Raw genomic sequence first — 9,612 nt, 5'->3', positions numbered from 1 at the left:
GGTCAGCAGTTCGAAACTACAAGCGGTTCCGCGGGAGAAAGATGAGGCTTTCTGCTCCCGTAAAGATTTACAGCCTCAGAAACCCTGTGCAGGGTCGCTATGAGTCGGAACCTACTCCACGGCACTTAACATTAACAACACACCCAAAACACAAGGAACTCTGGTAGCGTAGTGGTTACGAATTGGGCTGTAAACCACAAGGTCAGCAGTTCGAAACTACCAGCTGTTCCGTGTGAGAAAGATGAGGCTTTCTGCTCCGGTAAAGACTTATAGACTCAGAAACCCTGCACAAGGTCACCATGAGTCAGAACCAACTCCACGGCATATAACCACAACCACCCAAAACACATATGTGAAAAGTCAAATGTTAGCATTTGGCAGCGCTTGGCAACCCTGAAGCAATGGATTTTGTTTCTCTCAGAATTTTGGTCAAAAGACGGAGAATACTTGTGGGACTCTTCACCAATGTGTACACACACCTAGTTAGAAGCACTAGAAACCCAGACAAAAGTCTGCAAAAAGAAGATAAGTGATTTCAAATAGAGTAAATAGCAACAAATTTCTCCTTAACCATAAAACACATTACGCAAATTTTCAGAAGAAAGAAAAAACACAAATGAAGCCCCATTTTCTCAAAGTAATCCCTGAAATTATCTATCAGTTCTACTATACTCAATTTAAAGTATACATTCCAAACCAATGTCTTGTTAAGGGGGAAAGCTCTAGGCTCAATTTTCAAGTTGAGAATTACATTGAAGCTTCAGTTTCCCAGGGTCAAATAAAGTTCCTCCCCAGGAATTGATCTGAGATTCTAATCTAGTGTGTAGAGACTTTTTAAAATGACCACATTCATTTTTCCAGACTGTGCTTATTGAGACTATGTCAAGCACATTGATACATGCAAGTGGTAGAGACAGTGTTTAAGTACATCTTGGGCAGGGACCCCATAACAGAATGCTGTATTTTCTTCAGATACAGTGTTTCCCAGTTTTGGTGAAGATTTGAAAGTGTTCTAAGTTTAAGAGTGTTGTTGTTGTTAAATGCCTTTGAGTCATTTCTAAGTCATAGTGTAAGGACCAAACTGATTTTACCTGATTTTGCCTACCTAGAAACCGCTTGACTAAACTCTAGTCAGGCTCAGGAAAGCATTTTAAATAGACAAGGCCTCAGTTATTAGTTCCCTCCAGAGGCAGGGTCAATCTCCATTCTGTACATTAGCCTGAACACGTACTCTAGCTCCAAGAATATGATATATGTATAAATAGCCAGGCAGCTCAAGGCCAGAGGCCAGATGTTTTCCTTTACCCTAGCCTAAGAACAAAGACCACCAGTCCTGACCAATTAAACTGTAACATCTCATAGTTTGCCAATTGTTAACCAACCCAAAGATTGTAAAGCCGAGAAACCTGAGCTGTTTGAAAATTCTATAAAAACCCTGCAGACAATGAATTCGGGGCTCTTTCCCTATTCCGAAATGTCTGATAAGGTTAGAGACCTGGCTCGAGCTTGATTAAACAACCCTTATGTATTTGCATCGGTACACGGCTCCTGGGTGGTCTTTGGGGACCCTGAATTCTGGGCATAACAACAGCAACCCTACATAGGGTTTCCTAGGAGTGGCTGGTGAGTTTGAACCGCCAACCTTGTGGTTCAAACTGACCTTGTGGTCCAGTGCATTATCCTTCAGAGTTACATTTTAACAGTGTTGGGCAAAGTAAAATCCTGACAGAGAAATGCCCCCCAGAGTTTGAATGGGTGTCACTTAAGCCATGTGCACCTACAGTTGAATTGGCTTGTCTTCAGAGGGGTGTCTTTAATGGTCTTTCCCAACTGTTGACCACCCTACAAGCTTTTACTGGTTCCCCATGTCCTTTGTTCTGTGGTTTATAGAATCCAAGATTCTACAAACTCAAAAGCTTCTTGCATAATAATTTACATAGAACTAATCCTGTGCTACTCTACTTCTGTTGTAGTGCTGTTGATTAATGAACTGGACTGCAAAGTCAGTTTGAGCCACAAGGTCGGTGGTTCACTCTCACCAGCTTCAAGTTCAAGCTCCTCAGAAGCCCTATACAAGGTCGCTATGGGTCAGAACCAAATAGATGGCACTTAACAACAACACTCACAACAGTTGAGTCCTGGTGTGGCGCCATGGGCTAATGTGCTTGACTGCAAGGCCGGCTGGATGTTGAAGCCCACCAGCTGCTCCTTGAAAACCCTATACAGGGTTGCTATGGGTCAGAACCAACTTGACAGCATTTAACAACAACTCTCAAAAGCAGAAATAACCAGAATCCTTTGCAAGAGATAGCGTCAGGACTCTATCCCACTGTCACCAATGAGGGCAAAACAAACTCTGGTAAGGAAAAAACGGCAAAGAACACTTATTAAGCCATACTTCAATACATGCAATTCTTCTTGAAATTTATAAATCTGTGGCTACAACCAAACACTTTTATATGTGCTAAAACATAGTCTTAAGGCATATACAAGGGATTTATCCTAGAATCTAATTTCAGTTTCCTGTAACTGCTATTTTCCCCCGGATCCCTAAAGAGACCATCAGAGGCATTTCTGCCTATGCCTAGAGACAACAATTGCTGACAAATAAACAGAAAACTTTAACAGTTCTCAGATGAACAAGAACATACAGCAAAATTTAATAAGGATCTTTGAGAGCCACACTTAAACATAGGGATCAGAATCCAAGAGTGCTCACCTCATGGATTTCCTGTGGTCCTTGGAATGTGGTTGTGTAAAATGGATCACTTTCTTTGATGACTGTTCTGGTTCTCAACTCCTGGGGCCCCATTGGGAAAGAGGACTTTGAATACCATCAACTATGCTAAATGGTTCTAAGGGAAAACAACAACAACAACTCCCCCCACCCCACCCCCAATTCCAACATTCTGTCAAGCTTTAAATAAGACAAAGATAAGACAAAGGAAATCAACCAGATGAGGGAAACCATTAACATGAGTCCTAAATGGTATCTAATTAATTCATGGCCAGGGCTAAGTATAGACAATGAAAACAAAGGAATTTCATTACAGAACCATGGCTGGTGGCAGATCAATTCTTTACTGTCACCAGCAGGACTACAGAATTGGGGAAGGACCATGACTGGGATGTTTATATAATTGCAGATTAAAAGGGTTTACAGGACTGCTTCTGGGGGCTTCAGCTGCCTAGCTACTTAGTGGTTTATGTATGACTCATGCCCATGCAGTTTCCAGTTATAGCTGCCGGTACCCCAACCTTTACAAGACAAGCATCTGTAAATCATTAAAGGTACCTGCCAGCAGGCAGGATTGCCAAGGCCTGAGCTGGCCAGGGTGAATTGTAACCTACATTCACACTCTGCCTAAGGGCAAAATTGTCACTTTGCTGGTTAATGTTATTGCCCTAGAGATGTTGCTATAGTGACCCTGGGGTTTTCGAGGAGCTGCTGGTGAATTTGAACCATTGACCTTGTAGGTCAAACCAACCTTATGTGTGCTTATACTACAGTGCCACACCAAGGCTCTCAGACTGAATGTATTGTTGTTATATGCCATGGAGTCGTCGGTTCCGATTCATAGTGACCCTATACAGGCTTTCTGAGGCTGCAAATCTTTACAGGAGCAGAAAGCCTCATCTTTCTCCAGCAGAACAGCTGACTGTGAGATTAGCAACCCGATTCGTAACCACTACACTACCAGAGCTCCAGACTGAATGTATGTATGACAAGACTCAAAATGAAGTTATGACACTCACTGTAAACCACAGTTTTCCACAAACCAAATGTTTAAGCATTTAAGCTAGAATACAAGATAAGCCTGTGAAATACCTTGTAAAATGAATGAACCTAGAGGGCATAAAGCTGAGTTGTTGTTAAATGTCATGGAGTCGGTTCCAACCCATAACGACCCTGTATAGGGTTTCTAAGGAGCAGCTGGTGGGCTTGAATCATCGACCTTGTGGTTCAAAGTGACTTTGCAGTCCAGTGCATTAACCCACAGCGCCACACCAGGACTCCTAATGCTGAGTGAAATAAGTGAATAACAAAAGAACAAATATTGTATGAGGCCACTGAAGTAAAACGTCTAAAAAAAGCTTACTAAAAAATTTTAATTCTTTTAAGGTTTCCAGGAGCACGTGTATAGAGGCAGAGAGGATGTAAATCACTAACTTTAGGAGAGATGACTACTCACTTGGGTCAAGGCAAGGTAATATGTAAAATGAGGAAAGTCAGCACAAAATGTTGAAGACAAAAGAAGACAGGGGGAGGAGCACAAGAGTTAAAGGCAACAAAAGTAAACAATATAACACATCCAATACTGCAATAATAGTAATAACAATTATTTGTGAAAGGATGGTGGTGATCCTGGTATGCCGTGGAGTCGGTTCCAATGCATAGCGACCCTGCATTGGGTTTCAGAGGCTGTAAGTCCTAATGGGAGCAGAAACCTCATCTTCTCCCTTGGAACAGCTAGTAGTTGCTAACTGCTGACCTTGAGGTTAGCAGCCCAACTCTCAACCACTATGCTCTCGGAGCTCCTTCATGAGAGATTTGTTGCTGGTAAGTGGCGTGGAGTCAGTTCCCACCCATAGCAATCCTGTTTAGAGTTTCCAAGGAGCAGCTGGTAAGCTTGAACCACCAGCCTTGCAGTTCAAATGGATTTGCAGTCTGGCACATTAACCCACAGTGCCACTCCAGGACTCCTATGAGAGGATGGTGGTGGTGGTGGTGGTGGTGATGGTGTGCCATGAAGTCGATTCAGACTCATAGCGACCATGTACAGGGTTTTCAAGGCTGTAAATCTTTATGGGCACAGAAAACCTCATCTTTCGCCTGTGGAACAGCTGGTAGTTTCGAACTGCTGATCTTGAGGTTAGCAGCCCGAGTCGTAACCATTACGCTACATAGATAGGATTTCAAGAATAACAGAGGTGGGTAGGCAAATGGGTCTACACTCTCATGTCTTCATAGATTTTACTAGATATATATTTATATGTGGTGTATGTAAAATACATAAATATAGCGGAGCATTTTGTTGTTTGCTGTCGATTCAGTTCCAACTCACAGCAACCCTGCATAGGGTTTCCAAGAACAGCTGATAGGTTTGAACTGCTAACCTTGTGGTTAGCAGTCCAGTGTTTTCTGGGGCATTTGTTGCTGCTGATGATGATATGTGCTGTCAAGTCAATTTCAATCCGTAGCGACCCTGTATGTGAACTTGAACCACCATCGACCTTGCCGTTAAAACCAACTTTGCAGTCCAGCGCATTAACTCACAGAGCTAAAACAGGACTCCGTTAGCTGGAGCATACAGAGAGCAAATTGCTGAGAACTTCTTAGCCAAAACCAAACTTCTTGAGGGAATCAATAGCTGAGCCTGGGAATTGGGACCATAGTCTTGGAAGACATCGAAGTCCACTGGCATACCATGGTCTACAAAGACAATGTTCTACAGCCTATTTTGATGAATAGCAACTGGGGTCTTAAAGAGCTTATGAATAGAGATATCGAAGGTGAAACTATTAGCGTCTCCTAATCACGGAGTCCTGCTATGGCGCTGTGGGTTAATGCGCCAGACTGCAAAGTCCTTTGAACTGCAAGGTTGGCAGTTCAAGCTCACCAGCCGCTCCAAGGAAATCCTATACAGGATTGCTATGGGTCAGAACCGACACAACGGCACTTAACAATAACTACAACAACAGTCAGCAGCAAATAACAGAGGAAAAGAAATCACGGAAATTAAAATATATATATATATATATCAATTAGTCCAAAATGTCAATTATTGTTGTTCTTAAGTGCCATCCAGTCAGTTCAACTCATAGCGACCCTGTGTAGGGTTTGTGAAGAGCAGTTGGTGAGTTTGAAACGCCAACCTTGCAGTTCAAACCAACCTTGAGGTTGCATGGTACCACACCAGGATCATGCAAACTCCAACCTCCATGACCCTCAGACCAGAAGAACTATTGAAACAATAGAGCTCCTTGAGAACTCAGAATTTCTAAAACCAGCTTAGCTCCCCTGGCCTTGAGGCAGATAGGGCAGAAACAAACCTCACAGGTGGTGTTTACTGTATATTGTTATTTGAACTCATGTGGTGGTCACACTTACCCTGTTGTTATCTAGTGTTCCTGTGAGCTGACTAATCCTCTATTTTTGCTTCTGTACTCCCTGCTTCAGCAAATTCCTTTAAATAAACCCCTATACCCCCAAGCCAAGAATTTAGCATATATAAACTAGCAGCTGTCTCCCTAAGGCACAGCAGGCCTGGGAGAATTCATTACCTGTCTGTTGTGCCAATAAAATTCTCTAAATTGGACATTTAGTGGTCATAGTCCTTCTTTAGAGTTCGAACCCATAACACTATCACTACTAACCACTCTAAAAAGGAACACAATTAGAAGTCCTTGAAAGAATGGGAAAGAAATGCGAAACAAAACTAAAACTCATAAACAAAACTAGTCTGATACTTGTGGAAAGCTTGAGACTACAGCCCTTCATACCTGGACATGAAGTCACCTCGTGGCTCAACTTTTAGTCAATTCCCAGTCAGGCTGTGCAATGTGAATAATTCTTTAGAACCATTAGCATGGTTTACATTATTTAGAGCAATCAACTGTACAAGATACATAGGGGCAGAATTTGCCCAGAGATAAAGCTCAGAAGGCAGGAAGGGATAAGACAAAAATATTGGAAATGGTAAAAAAAAACAGAGGAAAGTGGGAAGAATGAGGGGATTGCAATTAATGCTACCAAACAAAATGTGTATAAATTGTTGAATGGAAAACAATTTGCTCTGTCAATTTGCACCAAATCACAATATAAAGTTAAAAACTACAAAAAGAATTAAATATTTATGTCTGAAGAGCCAGAGAATTAACTGTCTTGGAAGTACTGGTGGCCACGGTGGTGGTGATGTGTGTAGAGTCAATTCTGATTTACAGCAACCCTGCATAGGGTTTCTGAGGCTGTAGATACTTAAGGTCAGTGGTTCGAAACTACCAGCCGCTCCGCAGGAGAAAGATGAGGCTTTCTACTCCCGTAAAGATTTACACCCTCGGAAACCCTGTACAGGGTCGCTATGGGTCGGACCCGACTCGATGGCACTTAACAACAACAACAACAACAAGATATTTATAGGAGCAGAAAGCCTCATCTTTCTCCCACAGAGCAGCTGGTAATTTTGAACTGCTGACCTTGAGGTTAGCATCCGACTCATAACCACTACAGTACCAGAACCCTATTAGTCAATGTAAATGGGGAGCACCATGGCTCTGTAGGATAAGCTAGACTGTGAACCACAAGGCCATTAATTCCAGCCCACCAGCCAGTCCTCTGAGAAAGAAGAAGCTTTCTGCTCACACAAAGATTTACAGCCTCAGAAACCCTATACTGGGTTGCTATGAGTCGGAATCGACTTAACACAAAACAAAGCAATGTAAGTACCTGTACACTAATTTGTATGCTTCACATAATATACCTTCTCTGATTATTTGCTAAATTTACAGGTTGAATAACAATGGTAAAAGAATACAATCCTAAATACACCTTTTTCTGATTTTAAGCCATTCAGTATCCCCTTGTTCTGTTCTAACAGCTGCATCATGGTCTATGTACAAGCTCCTCATTAATACAGTTAAGTGTTCTGGACTACCCATTCTTTACAATGCTATCCATAGTTTGTTATGATCCACACAATAGAATGTGTGGATAGACACTAAAGCACAAGTAAAGCACAAGTAGAGGAGCTCTGGTAGCATAGTGGTTACGAATCGGGCTGTGAACCTTAAGGTTAGGCTTTCTACTCCCATAAAGATTTACACCCTTGGAAACCCTGTACAGGGTCACTATGGGTTGGAACCAACTTGACGGCACTTAACAACAACAACAACAAAGCACAAGTAAACAACTTTCTTGTATTCTCCACTCTCAACCAAGATCCAAAGGACAAAAACAATAATACCCCTTGTTCCAGGTCCCCTTCTGAATCTGGTTTGAATTTCAGGCAGCTCCCTGTCAATGTACTACTATAAGAGTCTTTGAATGATCTTCAGCAAAATTTTACTTGAATATGATATTAATGATGCTGTTCAATGTTGTTCCCATCACATTGGATCACCTTTTTTTTTGAAGGAGCACAAATTTAAATCTCTTCTAATCTGTTGGTCAAGTAGCTGTCTTCCAAATTTCTTGTCAGAGATGAATGAGTGCCTCCAGTGCTTGAATAGTTTGCTGACACATTTCAATTTGTATTCTGTCAATTTCTGCAGCCTGGTTTTCTATCAATACCATCAGTGCAGCTTGGACTTCTTCCTTCAATATCATTCATTCTTGATCATATTCTGCCTCTTGAAGTGGTTAAGCATTGACCAATTCTTTATGGTACAGTATAATCCCTCTTTGTATTCCCGCATCTTGTTTTAATGCTTCCTGAATTATTAAATATAGAATCTTTCAGTATTCCAACCTGAGACTTGAGTTTTTCTTAAGTTCTTTCATATTGAAAAATGCTGAATGTGTTTTTCCCTTTTGGTATTTGCACATTTCATTATCATACTTTACTTTGTCTTCTTGATCTGCCTTTTGAAATTTTCTGTTCATTAAAAATCTACAATTAGAGGATGATGTAACCTTGTTTGCTGGAAGCAAAGAGGACTTGCAATACTTAATGCTGAAGATCAAATATTACAGTCTTCAATTTGGATAGTAACTCAATGTAAAGGAAACGCAAATCCCCACAATTAGATCAATGAGTAGCATCATGCTAAACTGAGAAAAGACTACAAGTTGTCAAAGACTTCATTTTACTTGGATCCACAATCAGTCCTCATGGAAATGTAGTCAAGAAATTCAATGACGAAATCCATTAGGCAAGGAGCTCTGGTAGCGTAATGGTTATGAATCGGGCTGCGAACCTTAAGGTCATCAGTTCGAAACTACCAGCTGTTCCACAGGAGAAAGATGAGACTTTCTGCTCCTGTAAAGATTTACAGCCTCAGAAACCCTATACAGGGTCGCTATGAGTCGGAACCGACTCCATGGCATATAACAAGAACAACAACAACAACAATCCATTAGGCAACTCTGTTGCGTCTTTACAGTATTAAAAAGCAAAGATGCCAGTCTGAGGATCACAGTGTACCTGACCCAAGCCATGGTAAATTTAACTGCCACAAATACTTGTGATAGTTGAATAGTGAATAATGAAGAAAATAGAATTAATGTGTTTGAATTACAGTGTTGGAGAAGAACATTGAAGGTACCATGAACTGTCAAAAAATAAAGTCTATCTTGGAAAACGTAAGTACAGAATGTTCCTTAGAAGCAAGGATGGCCAGACGTCATATCTTGTATTCTGCACATGTCAGGAAGGATCATCATTCTTGGAAAAGCAGAGTGTCAGGAAAAAAGACAAAGACCCCCGGTGAGGTGGACTGACACAGTGGGAGCAACAATGAGCTCAAACATAACAACAATTGTAAGTGTGGGATCGGACTGAGCAGTGCTTGGTTGTGTTGTGCCTAGGTCCCATGAGCTGGAACCAATGAGACAGCACGTAGCAACAAGAATTTCTGAGCTTGCACACATGCGGTTTTCAGTATGTCTATTTT

The sequence above is a fragment of the Chrysochloris asiatica genome, unplaced genomic scaffold (genome assembly GCF_000296735.1).
Source record: "Chrysochloris asiatica unplaced genomic scaffold, ChrAsi1.0 scaffold00565, whole genome shotgun sequence".
NCBI lineage: Eukaryota > Metazoa > Chordata > Mammalia > Afrosoricida > Chrysochloridae > Chrysochloris > Chrysochloris asiatica.
Note: the sequence above shows the minus strand (reverse complement) of the source record.